The sequence below is a fragment of the Budorcas taxicolor genome, chromosome 13 (assembly GCF_023091745.1).
Source record: "Budorcas taxicolor isolate Tak-1 chromosome 13, Takin1.1, whole genome shotgun sequence".
NCBI lineage: Eukaryota > Metazoa > Chordata > Mammalia > Artiodactyla > Bovidae > Budorcas > Budorcas taxicolor.
This window is the reverse complement of record NC_068922.1, coordinates 29,953,335-29,968,108: the sequence shown is the minus strand read 5'-3', so window position 1 is coordinate 29,968,108 and position 14,774 is coordinate 29,953,335. Positions and strand designations below refer to the sequence as shown.

General features: G+C 41.1%; 1 protein-coding gene across 1 annotated transcript in view; it reads left to right on the top strand.

The window, feature by feature from the left end:
- The window catches only part of ITGA8 (integrin subunit alpha 8), a 194,498-nt gene that overhangs the window by 13,403 nt on the left and 166,321 nt on the right, over positions 1-14,774 (top strand). The window lies entirely within an intron of this gene.

The window sequence follows — 14,774 nt, the reverse complement described above, 5'->3', positions numbered from 1 at the left end:
ACATGTAGACATCTTGAGGGCTATTATTTTGCTTACTAAAGGTGGTCAGAGAAAGTTTCACTGAAAAGGTCATATTTGAACAGAGGCCTAAATTAAGTGAAGGAAGAACCATGTAGTGGAAGGGGGGAAGTTCTACATTGTAGGACAGTCAGTGTTAAATCTGAGAGAGAAGAGTGTTCTTGGGAAATGGAGAAGACTCACTGGGTTAAAGAGAAGTAAGTCAGGAAAAGAAAAATAGAAGATGAAGCAAGACTATTTAGCACCTTAAAAGTCAGTAGGACTTTGGATTTTATTCTAAGAGTGATGGGCAGTCAAATGTGGTTTTGAGTAGGCAAGTAACAGAATTTGATTATGTTTTTAAAAGCATCAGTTTAGTAGAGTGTAGGCAACCACAGCAGAAGCAAGGGGGTGAGGGAGGAGACATTCCCATGGACTGGTGAGAGGAAAGTGTGGTTTGGGTTGAGTGATAGCAGTTAGGGGTGAGAAATGGGTGGACTGGGGACTGATTTGAAAGTGCAGTTGGTAGAATTCTCTTTATGGATCCGATGAAGGGTACAGAAGAGAGAGAAAAATTTGATCTGAGTAACTGGAGGAATGGGACTGAGACAAGGAACAGGGGATGGAGCAAATCTCAGAGAAAGTATCCAGTTGAGTCCAGGTAGGAGAAACTGGAGAGGTTTATTAGACATCAGAGTGATATCACATAGGAGGCTGGATAAATAAACCTAAAGTTCAGGCAAGAGGCTTGGAAATTTAAATGTGGAAGTCGTAGGTGATATTTAAGGCCATGACTGATGGAGCTGATATGAATGAAGAGAAGTGAGGGGAAACAAATTGAAGCAAAGAGAAGAGAGAAAGGGAGAGGATGGGAAAGGTCACTTTTTTATCTTAATTTTTTTTCTAAATTTATTTATTGTTTTTGGTTGCACTGGGTCTTCATTGCTATGCACAGGCTTTCTCCAGTTACAACAAGTGTGGGCTACTCTTCATTGTGGTGTGCAGGCTTCTCATTGCAGTGATTTCTTTTGTTGCAGAGCACAACCTTTAAGCATGTAGACTTCAGCAGTTGCAGCACGTGGGTAGCTGTGGCTTGTGGGGAGACTGGACCCCACTTTACTGGACTACCAGGGAAGTCCTAGAATCCCTGACATTTAAAGAATAATCAGTGTTGAGGAGGCTGTGTAAACAATGCTAAGAAGAAGCTGCTGGTTAGGCAAAAGAAGTCCAGAAGCCAGGGAAGAAATTAATCTGAGGACTTTGCTGCGGACCAATGGTTAAGAATCTGCCTGCCAATTCAGGAGACATGAGTTTGATCCCTGGTCCAGGAACTAGATCCCCCATGACTCAGAGCAGCTAAGCCTGTGTGCCACAACTACTGAGCCTGTGCTCTAGAGCCCAGGAGCCGCAACAAGAGAAGCCACCACAATGAGAAGGCTGTGCACTGCAGCTAGAGAGTAGCCCCTGCTCATCGCAACTGGAGAAAAGCCTGCGCAACAATGAAGACCCAGCACAGCCAAAAAAAAGAGAAATTCATGTCAGTTGGAGTAAACTGTGAACATCTGATTTGATAATAGAAAGTAATTGACAGCTGACAAAAGCAATTGCAGCCGTGTGTGTTGGGAGAGGATGAGAGAAGACCGGCAGGAGATAGCCAGTCTATAGAGTCATTTTTTTCCCAAGGAGTTCTGCCCCAAATGGGACTCCAGAAATGAAATCATCAAGGAGACATGAGATCGTGTTTGTGATCTCAGAGGAGTTCTTCCATCGAGTGGGAAACAATGATGCTGGTTAAAGGAGGAGAGGGATGTGCAAAACAGATTCCTAAGTAGATGAAAAGCGATGAGTGGGACTTTACACGGATGGAGGCACTGGCTTTGGAGGAGCATAAAGGTGGTCCATCCTCAGTGAGCAGAGAAGGCAGAGTGAGAGTAGGCTGGCGGGTTTGGTAATAGAAAGAAGAAAGTGATCCTTTTTCATTTCTTCTATTTTCTCAGTGACATAAGAAGCAAAATTATCAACTGAGAGTGAGCAGGCAGACAGAGAAGGCTGGGGATAAGGAGAAAAGTTAAATAGTAATAGCCAAATGGCTGAATGAATTGAGCAACCAGGGACTGCCTGGTAGTTCTATTTACAATCAGAATTTATTTGGAATTTATTTCTTTCATTTCTTGATATCGTCTTTAACTGTATTATGTAAATGAGCAGAACATCCATCCCAGAAATTCCTTTTGTCATACCAACAGAAGTCCGAAGGTATTTCTAGAGCAAACCTTACATATGGCCTGAGTCAAATTACATATGAAAAACATTTCAAATGATTCTGTATGATGTAGAAACAAATGTCTGAAGAACAGTGGCTAGGCCCTATTGGTTATTAAAAACAAGAAGTTGGAAATGTGATCTTTATTCTCTGGAAGACAATATAGATGTGGAAATAATTGTAGCAAAACATTTCTATTCTCATCATGATCGGGTAAACTGTATAACAGCAAGATTGTAATACCTTTACTATTGCTATCCCAAAGCCATATTTATGAATGTTATTATTAGAATTCTAAAAGCATACTTTCAACCATTTAACTTTATTCATTACTTAGTTATGTAAGGAACCAAACATTTAAATAGTGATATGAAAAAATAAAATAAAAGCTTCATGATTTCCAGAAATGTGTTAGACTAGAGGAGTGAGCTGGAAGTCTCTTAAGTTCTAAATGGCTGGATGGGTTTAGAAAACAACAGCAAGTGTATCCACGGAGGAGGAATGCCAATGACCTTTCAGTTACTACTTTATACATTTCTTTATGCAAGTTTTCTTACTTTATATTGTTTGAATTTTTAAAAAACAGTAATCTCAAAGAATTTCAGTTTGAAAAGAATTTTTGGCCCTACATTCTATTGTATTCTATTCCATTCCACTTTTTTTTAAAGTCACAAGCATTTCTCTACTACATTTTGTCCTATATATTCTCCACTTTCTTACCCCTGTGTGGGTGACTATTTGTCATGCATGGGCCTACATTTTAAAGCATGTTTTTAAGGAAGCAATTTGGGTTATTTGGCAAATAAGGAGGAATAGAATTTTGCAAGAGCAGCTTCATGAATAAAGTCTGGGAGTGAGACTCAGTAGGGACAGGGAAGGAGCTCTCTGAATGGCAGGCTATCTGAAGATCAGATGCAGGGTCTGGGATCTACATTGTGGAGGGTGGGATATTTAGATCTGATCTAAGAGGTAAAGGCAGGAAAACATGTGTGTGTATTTGTACGTGTGTACACGCATACATTTGTATGTAGTATACATATATGATACAAGTAATAAAACTCAGTTATATAGAATGTTTCATTGGAATAACTTATTTCTGTCCATCAGTAGATGAATGTGTAACACACACACATACACACACATTGTTGTTGTTCTTGTATAGTTGCTAAGTCATGTCCAGCTATTTTGCAACCCTATGGAATGTAGCCTGCCAGGCTCCTCTGTCCATGGGATTTTCCAGGCAAGAATACTAGAGTGGGTTGCCATTTCCTTCTCCAGGGTATCTTCCTGACTCAGGGTTGGAACCCACATCTTCTGCATCAGCAGGCAGATTCTTTACCACTGAGCCACCAGAGGAGCCCTGTGTGTATGTGTGTGTGTATATATATATATATATATATATATATATATTCACACTGGAGTATTACTCAGCCGTTACAAAGGAGAGATCCCCTGCCATTTGTGTCAACATGGATGAATCTTGAGGGCATGATGCTAAATGAAATTAAATAAGTCAAATCAGTTCAGTTTAGTTCAGTCACTCAGTTGTGTCCGACTCTTTGTGACCTCATGAACTGAAGCACACCAGGCCTCCCTGTCCATCACCAACTCTCAGAGTTCACCCAAACTCATGTGCATCGAGTTGGTGATGCCATTCAGCCATCTCATCCTCTGTTGTCCCCTTCTCCTCCTGCCCCCAATCCCTCCCAGCAACAGGGTCTTTTCCAGTGAGTCAACTCTTCGCATGAGGTGGCCAAAGTATTGGAGTTTCAGCTTTAGCATCAGTCCTTCAGAGAAAGACAAATACTATATGATCGCTCTTATATGTGGAATCTTAAGAAAAAAATCTCACAGAAAAAGAGATCAAACTTGTTGTACCAGAGGTGGGAGATGGGGGGCAGGACGAATAGGAGAAGTGGGTCATAAGGTATAGATTTCCAATTATGAAATAAGTAAGTACTAAGGCAATGGCAACCCACTCCAGTACTCTCGCCTGGAAAATCCCATGGACGGAGGAGCCTGGTAGGCTGCAGTCCATGGGGTCGCTAAGAGTCAGACATGACTGAGCAACTTCCCTTTCACTTTTCCTTTCATGCATTGGAGAAGGAAATAGCAACCCACTCCAGTATTCTTGCCTGGAGAATCCCAGGGATGGGGGAGCCTGGTGGGCTGCTGTCTGTGGGGTCGCACAGAGTCAGACACGACTGAAGCGACTTAGCAGCAGCAGCAGCAGGGATGTGATGTGTACCATGTTGACTATAGTTAACACTTCTATATGGCATGGATGAAAGTTGTTAAGAGAGTCAATCCCAAGAGCTCTCATCAGGAAAATAATTTCTCTGTGTGTGTATGTCTATATGAGATAATGGATTGTGGTGATCATGCCATGTTGCATGTAAGCCAAAATGTTACGCCATACACCTTAGACAGTGTGTGTGTATGAGTCGCTCAGTTGTATATGACTCTTTGCAACCCCGTGGACTGTAGCCCACCAGGCTCCTCTGTCCATGGGATTCTCCAGGCAAGAATACTGGAGTGGGTAGACATTTCCTTCTTCAGAGATCTTCCCAACCCAGGGATTGAACCTCGTCTCCTGCATTGCAGGCAGATTCTTTTACCATCTGAGCTACCAGGCAAGCCCTAATACAAGGAAGCCCTATATAATGCTGCATGTCAATTATATCTCAATACAACTGGTGGGGAGAAGAATAACATATTTTTTAATATTAAATGATAAAATGAATTAGTGTGGTATTCCCCTAAAGACTTGAAAATTCACAATAAGATGATCAAGAGTATAAAGGCTGAAGAGGTATTCTTTCAAGGTTTTTAATTGCGGTTTTGGGATATAAGGAAGCATTCATTTGAAAGTTTCATTTTCCCGGACACAAAAATTGATCCAGATTCTTTTCTTTTCTTTGTTTTTTGTAGACACAGAGTTCTCTGGTTACCAATATTTCATTTTGAATTTTACATAGGTCTATTCCTTGTTCTCTGATAGTATAATTTAAATGAAACATTTATAGCATATGCTGATCAAGGGAAAGATTACAAACAAACAGTTAAAGACTTCCTTTCCCCTTTTCCTGATTAAAAATGCCTGGACAGCTCCTGAAACAGCTTGAAGAAAATCCCTAGTGTGAAACACGGAAGGTGATGACTGGAAGTTACAGGGAAACTTATCTGTTTTTCTGGGACAAGGCTGAGGACTTTAGAATAGTTTTCAAAAGTCCTCCATCTGCCACAGAGTTTGGTTGCACCTGTGTTGGTTTCAGTTCTCTCTCTACTGGTGATCTATCCTCACTTTGTGTAATTCCCCCCATTCTACTCAAGGAGAAGATTAGAAAAATCTGCTAGTGGCCCATGTGTGCACCATACCTACACTCCCTCACTCCTGCTCAGAAATTAATACTCATGAAAAAAGAGCCACCCACTGGGTTGTACCTTGATTGCCCAGAGACCAAAGCTATCAATTTAGAGAGACAGCTTCAAAGCCCAGAAATGTCAGACAAACCAAATCTACTTGATTGCCACCACCCATCACTCAGATTAGCCTACAGATCTGATTGTTTTTTCTTCTTTTTTTTTGCCACATGGCACAGCATGCAGGATCTTAGTTCCTAGGCAGGATCTTAGTTCCTAGACCAAGGATCAAACCTGCACCCCACCTGCATTGGAAGCTTGACCACCAGGAAGTCCCCAAATCTCTAGGTTTTTATCTTTAGGTTTTTTTTTTTAGATCAAAGATGTAACAATGTTCACTGTAACAACTCAAATAGTACAGAAATATACACAATTGAAATATAAAAAGTCAATAAAACATGTACACTCCCTGCCTTCAAGAAAACCATCAGGAACAGTTCTGTGTCTATACATTTACACACCCACACACAGAACATTTTGAATTTAAAGGATTATACTGATCAATATACTATACAAGCTTCTGAATGAATAGATGGAAGTTTGGTAATTCATTCAATAAGCAGGGAGGTACCACTACGTGTTAGGCACTGTTTTAGAAGTGGAGAGTACAGAGGTGAAGCAGAAGACATCTCTGTTCATGGGATTCTTGTATATCTGGAAGGGAATGGATAGCCAGTAAACAGGCAAACTAATAAATAAAACCATCTCAATGAATGGTAAGTGCTATGAAGAAAAGTCTAAAGGGTAACAGGAGAGAATGACTTAGGGTGGGATGAGCTAGCTGCTTAGGGAGCGAGTCTCAAAGGAAGTGGCATTTGAGCTAAAACCTGAGTGACAGGAGGGAAGCAGCCTTGCAGAAAACAGCGGGAAGAATATTTCAGGCAGTGGGAGTGAGGAGACAGTCATATGCCATGAGGAGACCGAAAAGCCTGGACATGTTTAGGAAAGGCGGTGTGTCTAACCTAGGAAAATGGGAGGAGATGAGGTTGGACAGACGGGTGGGGGGCCAGGTCATGCTGGACCCCCCCAGCTATGTCAAGAGGTACCATCGCAGAGGTGCTATGACAACAATTCAGGGGAAAAAAAGATGGATTTTTCAGTTAGTGGTGCTGAGACAACAGGCCTTTCAAACTGAAAATAAGACACCCATGCCACATCCTATATAAAAACAAATTCTGGGTGGACAACAATCCACAGAAACAAAGTTGAAACACTAGCAAAGATTGAGAAGATACTAGCAACATATATGTGGGGAAAAAATCAGTACTCAGAATATATGTTGAATTCTTCCAATCAATGAGACTAAAATTAAACCAGGAAATGAGGAAAGGATATGAACTAGCAATTTGGAGAAGGAAAAAGTATATGGTCCATAAGCATAAAAAGATGATCAACTCTGCTGATAATCGGGGAAATGCAAATGAAAACAGAAAAAATGAAAGACCAGTCCATAGTCCTCCAGGCTGACTAAAGTCCTGCAGTGGCAAGAGTTGACAGTCCCTCTCTCATTCCTTGCTAGTGGGCATGGAAATTGGGTACTTTGGAGGTCGATTGCCATAGCTGATAAACAGATATGATGATTGTCTATGACCTGGCAACGTTATTTCTAGTCTGGTGTGAGAGAAACTCTTCTCCATATGCAGAAGATTGGTGTAAGGACTGGCAGGGCACCTGTTTGTTATAGTAGAAAAACTGAAACACCTAATGTTCATACGCAAATGGAATGGATAAATAAAATGCAGAAGGCTATTCAATGGAATACAATACTGCACAGGAATTTAAAAGAATGAGTTGGCCCTGTTATCTAATCATCAAAACGTGGACTATCTCCCCAAAACATAAAATTGAATGTTAAACACAATTATACACTCTTCTATACAGATAGTATAATACTACCTTTTTCTGTTCAAAAGAACACAAAAGAATAGTTTGTCGATAGTAAATTGTTGACACACTACAACAAAATCTGATCCACCACCTGCTTGTGTCTATCTGTAAGTGAAGGATAGTTTCTACATTTTGTAATGATTGGGGGAAAATTTTTTTAGAGTAATATGTAGATGACACCTGAAAATTACATGGAATTCACCTTTCTTTGTCCCTAAGTCAAGTTTTACTGGAACACAGCCAAGCTCATTTTTAAAAATACGTATCCATTTTTTAAATAACATATCAATTTTTTAAAAAACAAATTGTCACCTATATGGGTGGGATGGGGAGGGAGGTGGGAGGGATGTTCAAGTGGGAGGGGACATGGGTAAACCTATGGCTGATTCACGTTGATGTTTGATAGAAACCAGTGCAATACTGTAAAGCAATTATCCTGCAATTAAAAATAAATAAATTTAAAAACTATTATCTGTGGCTGCTTTTACTACAGAGGCAGAGGTGAGTAGTTCTGACAGACCATAGAGAGTACAAAGCCTGAAGTGCTGATCCTCCATCCTTTATGGAGGATATCTGCAGACCTCTGTCCTGTGTTTTACTTGGACATTGTTTTTTAAGTGTTTGGGAGTATACACATCACATTCATGATGATGGCTACCTCTGGAGAAGGAGGGGGAGGGGAGTAGAACTGGAGATAGATGTCAAAGGGTATTGTGATGTCTGTAACTGTGAAAAAACTTTAGTTTTCAGTTCTACCTGGTGGGAATACAAGTGTTTGTTACATAAGACCTTGTATCTTCCTGTACTTTTTCTTTAAAGGCTCAGAAAAGCTAAACACGAAAATATATTTTATAGACAATATTTGATATTAATGCATCTAAATCTGTCATATATATATATATTTAATTTTAGATTGAAGTAGAGTTAATTTTACAGTGTTGTGTTAGTTTCAGTTATCAATGTTGTTATTCATCAATGGACATGAGTTTGAGTAAACTCCAGGAGTTGGTGATGGACGGGGAGGCCTAGCGTGCTACAGTCCATGGGGTCACAAAGAGTTGAACACGACTGAGCAACTGAACTGACCTGAAGTGACAGAAGACCATTAACAAAGTAAATAAATGAAAATCCAGATGATTCAGTTGTACATATACCTGTGTCTATTCTTTTTCAAATTCTTCTACAGAATATTGAGCAGTTTCCTGTGCTATGGAGTAGGTCCTTGTTGATTATCTGTTTTAAATATAGCAATGTGTTCATGTCAATCCCAAACTCCCAATACATGTTTTAATAGTTGAACAGTAGTCTTATTTTATAGATAATGGGAATTTCTTTTTGTGATGGCTTTAATTTGAGATTCAGGATCGCTCCATGAATTTATGAAGTATCTGATTTCTTCTTCCCTACAATAGCTGTTTAGGTCCTAAGACCTATTTTCGATTGAAATTTAGTCTTTTTCTCTTATTGATTTGGGGACTCTTTTACATATGAAATCTATTGATTCTTCCTTTAAAAAAAATCATCTGGATTTTCATTTATTTACTTTGAGCAGTTTCCTGTGCTATGGAGTAGGTCCTTGTTGGTTATCTGTTTTAAATATAGTAGTGTGTTCATCGGAGAAGGCAATGGCAACCCACTCCAGTACTCTTGCCTAGAAAATCCCATGGATGGAGGAGGCTGGTGGGCTGCAGTCCATGGGGTCGCTAAGAGTCGGGCACGACTGAGCGACTTCACTTTCACTTTTCACTTTCATGCATTGAAGAAGGAAATGGCAACCCACTCCAGTGTTCTTGCCTGGAGAATCCCAGGGTCTGGGGAGCCTGGTGGGCTGCCATCTATGGGGTCGCACAGAGTCGGACACGACTGAAGCGACTTAGCAGCAGCAGCAGCAGCAGCAGTAACAGCAGCAGTGTGTTCATGTGAATCCCAAACTCCCAATATATATTTTAATAATTGTCCTTTGAGAAGGTGATGCCATCCAACCATCTCATCCTCTGTCATCCTCTTCTCCTCTTACCTTCAATCTGTCCCAGCATCAAGGTCTTTTCAAATGAGTCAGTTCTTTGTATCAGGTGGCCAGAGTATTAGAGTTTCAACTTTAACATCAGTCCTTCCAATGAACATTCAGGACTAATTTCCTTTAGGATGAACTGGTTGTATCGCCTTGCAGTCCAAGGGACTCTCAAGAGTCTTCTCCAACACCACAGTTCAAAAGCATCAATTCTTCGGTGCTCAGCTTTCTTTATGGTCCAACTCTCACATCCATACATGACTACTGGAAAAACCATAGACTTGACTAGATGGACCTTTGTTGGCAAAGTAATGTTTCTGCTTTTTAATATGCTGTCTAGGTTGATCATAACTTTTCTTCCAGGCAGTGAGTGTCTTTTTATTTCATAGCTGCAGTCACCATCTGCAGTGATTTTGGAGCCCCTAAAAATAAAGGCTGCCACTGGTTCCCCATCTATTTCCCATGAAGGGATGGGACCGGATGCCATGATCTTTGTTTTCTGAATGTTGAGCTTTAAGCCAACTTTTTCACTCTCCTCTTTCACTTTCATCAACAGGCTTTTTAGTTCCTCTTCACTTTCTGCCATAAGGGTGGTGTCATCTGCATATCTGAGGTTATTCATATTTCTCCCGGCAATCTTGATTCCAGCTTGTGTTTCTTCCAGTCCAGCGTTTCTCATGATGTACTCTGCATATAAGTTAAATAAGCAGGGTGACAATATACAGCCTTGACATACTCCTTTTCCTATTTGGAACCAATCTGTTTTTCCATGTCCAGTTCTAACTGTTGCTTTCTGACCTGCATACAGATTTCTCAGGAGGAAGGTCAGGTGGTCTGGTATTCCCATCTCTTTCAGGATTTTCCACAGTTTATTGTGATCCACACAGTCAAAGGCTTTGGCATAGTCAATAAAGCAGAAATAGATGTTTTTCTGGAACTCTCTTGCTTTTTTGATGATCCAACGGATGTTGACAATTTGATCTCTGGTTCCTCTGCCTTTTCTAAAACCAGCTTAAACATCTGGAAGTTCACAGTTCACGTATTGTTGAAGCCTAGCTTGGAGAATTTTGAGCATTACTTTGCTAGCATGTGAGATGAGTGCAATTGTGCGGTAGTTTGAGCATTCATTGGCATTGTCTTTCTGAGGGATTGGAATGAAAACTGACCTTTTCCAGTCCTGTGGCCACTGCTGAATTTTCCAAATTTGCTGGCATATTGAGTGCAGCACTTTCACAGCATCATCTTTCAGGCTTTGAAATAGCTCTACTGGAATTCTTTCACCTCCACTAGCTTTGTCTGTAGTGATGCTTGCTAAGGCCCACTTGACTTCACATTCCAGAATGTCTGGCTCTAAAGTGATCACACCATCGTGATTATCTGAGTTGTGAAGATCTTTTTTGTACAGTTCTTCTGTGTATTCTTGCCATCTCTTAATATCTTCTGCTTCTGTTAGGTTCGCACCATTTCTGTCCTTTATCGAGCCCATCTTTGCATGAAATGTTCCCTTGGTATCTCTAATTTTCTTGAAGAGATCTCTAGTCTTTCCCATTCTATTGTTTTCCTCTATTTCTTTGCACTGATCGCTGAGGAAGGCTTTCTTATCTCTCCTTGCTATTCTTTGGATCTCTGCATTCAAATGGGTATATCTTTCCTTTTCTCCTGTGCCTTTGGCTTCTCTTCTTTTCACAGCTATTTGCAAGGCCTCCTCAGACAGCCATTTTGCTTTTTTGCATTTCTTTTTCTCGGGGATAATCTTGCTCCCTGTCTCCTGTACAATGTCACGAACCACTGTTCACCAGGCAATCTGTCTATCAGATCTAGTCTCTTAAATCTATTTCTCACTTCCACTGTATAATCGTTAGGGGTTTGGTTTAGGTCATACCTGAATGGTCTAGTGGTTTTCCCTACTTTCTTGAGTTTAAGTCTGAATTTGGTAATAAGGAGTTCATGATCTGAGCCACAGTCAGCTTCCGGTCTTGTTTTTGCTGACTGGATAGAGCTTCTCCATCTTTGGCTGCAAAGAATATAATTAACTTGATTTGGTGTTGACCATCTGGTGATGTCCATGTGTAGAGTCTTCTCTTATGTTGTTGGCAGAGGGTGTTTGCTATGACTAGTGCATTCTCTTGGCAGAACTTTTTTAGCCTTTGTCCTGCTTCATTCTGTACTCCAAGGCCAAATTTGCCTGTTACTCCAGGTGTTTCTTGACTTCCTACTTTTACATTCCAGTCCCCTATAGTGAAAAGGACATTTTTGGGGGGTGTTAATTGTAGAAGGTCTTATAGGTCTTCATAGAATCATTCAACTTCAGCTTTTTCAGCATTACTGGCCGGAGCATAGACTTGTGTTATTGTGATATTGAATGGTTTGCCTTGGAAATGAAGAGAAATCATTCTGTTGTTTTTGAGACTGCATCCAAGTACTGCATTTCGGACTCTCTTGTTGACTATGATGGCTACTCCATTTCTTCTAAGGGATTCCTGCCTGTAGTAGTAGATATAATGGTCATCTGAGTTAAATTCACCCATTCCAGTCTAGTTTAGTTCACTGATTCCTAAAATGTCGATATTCACTCTTGCCATCTCCTGTTTGATCACTTCCAATTTACCTTGATTCATGGACCTAACATTCCAAGTTCCTATGTGATATTGCTCTTTATAGCATCGGACCTTGCTTCTATCACCAGTCATATCCACAACTGGGTGTTGTTTTTGCTTTGACTCCGTCTCTTCATTCTTTCTGGAGTTATTTCTCCACTGATCTCCAGTAGCATATTGGGCGTCTTTCAGTGTCCTATCTTTTTGCCTTTTCATATTGTTCATGGGGCTCTCAAGGCAGGAATACTGCAGTGGTTTGCCATTCCCTTCTCCAGTGGACCACATTTTGTCGGAACTCTCCACCATGACCTGTCTGTCTTGGGTGGCCCCACACGGCATGGCTCTTAGTTTCACTGAGTTAGACAAGGCTGTGGTCCATGTGATTAGATTGGTTAGTTTTCTGTGATTGTGGTTTTCATTCTGTCTGCCCTCTGATGGAGAAGGATAAGAGGCTTATGAAAGCTTCCTGATGGGATAGACTGACTGAGGGGGATACTGGGTCTTGTTCTGATGGGCAGGGCCATGCTCAGTAAATCTTTAATCCAATTTTCTGTTGATGGGTGGAGCTGTGTTCCATCCCTGCTCTTTACCTGGGGCCAAACTATAGTGGAGGTAATAGAGATAATGATGACCGCTCTCAAAAGATTCCGTACATGTAGTGCTACAGTCTGTGCCCCAACCCTGCAGCAGGCCACCACCAACCCAGGCCTTTTCTGGAGACCCCCAGACACCCACAGGCAAGTCTCCTGTGGGTCACCGTTCCTTTCTCCTGAGTCCTGGTGCACAAGGTTCTGTTGTGCCCTCCAAGAATCAATTTCCCATCCTGTGTAAGTTCTGGCAGCTCTTATGGTGGGGTTAATGGCGACCTCCTCCAAGAGGACTTATGCCATATCCACACCCAGAGCCCCTGTCCCTGTGGCAGACCACTGCCGATGCGTACCTCCACAGGAGGTGCTCAAAGAGTTCTGTCTCAGTCTCTGTGGGGTCCCTGGGTCCTGGTGTGCACAAGGTTTGTTTGAGCACTGTGAGCATCTCTGGCAAGAATAGGGTTTGCTTCTAAATGCGAATTCGCCCCTCCTGGCACTTCAGAAGCTGTAGATCACATGCAGTCACTATAAAACTTTCCTCTAGCTTTTGGCTTAGTTTGGGATATACCAAGGAGAGAATTGCTTTGGTAACTAATGGCTCCACCATCTCCCACTGGCCCTTCCAAGAGTTCTCTGGAGTTGACAATGCACTTCAGGTAACCTATGCCATCCTTCTGCTTCAGAGGGATGTGTGGTCCTATCTGAAATGCATTGCCTCATGTCACAGGAGTTTGGTCAGCAAATAGAAACCACTTTGGGCTTCCCTGATAGTTAAAATGGTAAAGAATCTGCCCACAATGCAGGAGATCTGGGTTCAATCCCTGGATTGGGAAGATCCCCTGGAGGAGGACATGGCAACCCTCTCTAGTATACTTGCCTGGAGAATTCCGCAGACAGAGGAGCCTGGTGGGCTGCAGTCCACGGGGTCACAAAGAGTCAGACATGACTGAATGACTAAGCACAGAGTATTATAGCCAGGAAAGAATTTCATGCAGACTGAGAAGTATATGTTGGATCATTGGAAAGACTGGGGCTGGGAAGGTCAGAAAGGTCACTGCCTGCAGATCAAGGTATGAGAAAGAGAAGAACAAGTATCCAATACTAATACATATATGTGGAATCTAGAAAAATGGTCTGACAGTGAAAGTCACTCAGTTGTGTCCAACTTTGCAACCCCATGGACTATTAGCCCACTAGGCTTCCTCTGTCCATGGAATTCTCCAGGCAAGAATACTGGAGTGGTTAGCCATTCCCTTCTCCAGGGATGATCTTTCTTGCCTAGACACAAATAGAAATGTTTGTATTTTCTTTTTGTAATATTTATTGGTTGCATTGGATCATCATTGTGACATGCGGGATCATTTGTTGAGGTGCACAGATTCTCTAGTTGTTCAGTGTTCAGACACACAGGTTCAGTAGTTGCGGCACGCAGGCTTGTTTCCTCCATGGCACGTGGGATCTTAGTTCTCTGACCAGAGATCAAACCTGCATCTCCTACATTACAAGGAGGATTCTTAACCACTGGACCACTACGGAAGTCCCAGAAATGTTTATGTTTTCAATGTTATGCTCTAATCTGTAAGATGCTCCAGTTCTTTGCCTGTTGTGTGCATTTTAGGTGAGGATTTCCAGAACTTGCTTTTTATATTTTAAAAGTTCAGAAACGTCTAAAGCATAATATTTTAAAGAAGGAAATTCACAATTTTCTTCTGACGTATCAAAGTGTCATTTTTTGATTGACTAAATATATATATATAGTTTCTTTCTTTGAAAAGTGTGTAATCACATGTAAACTCAACGGAATTTTAATTACATTTATACTTTGGCCTCACTTAATAGAAGTTAAAAGTTCATTTGTAATGCATTCATTATAGAGTCAAGGAGGGAAAAGCAAAATGCATACCAAAGAGAACACATACTAATAAGATGCTTTAGTATAAATGTCTTTTTGAAATTCATTAACCATTACTGAGGAAGTTCAGTTAGAACCATGTGGTTAGAACCACGTG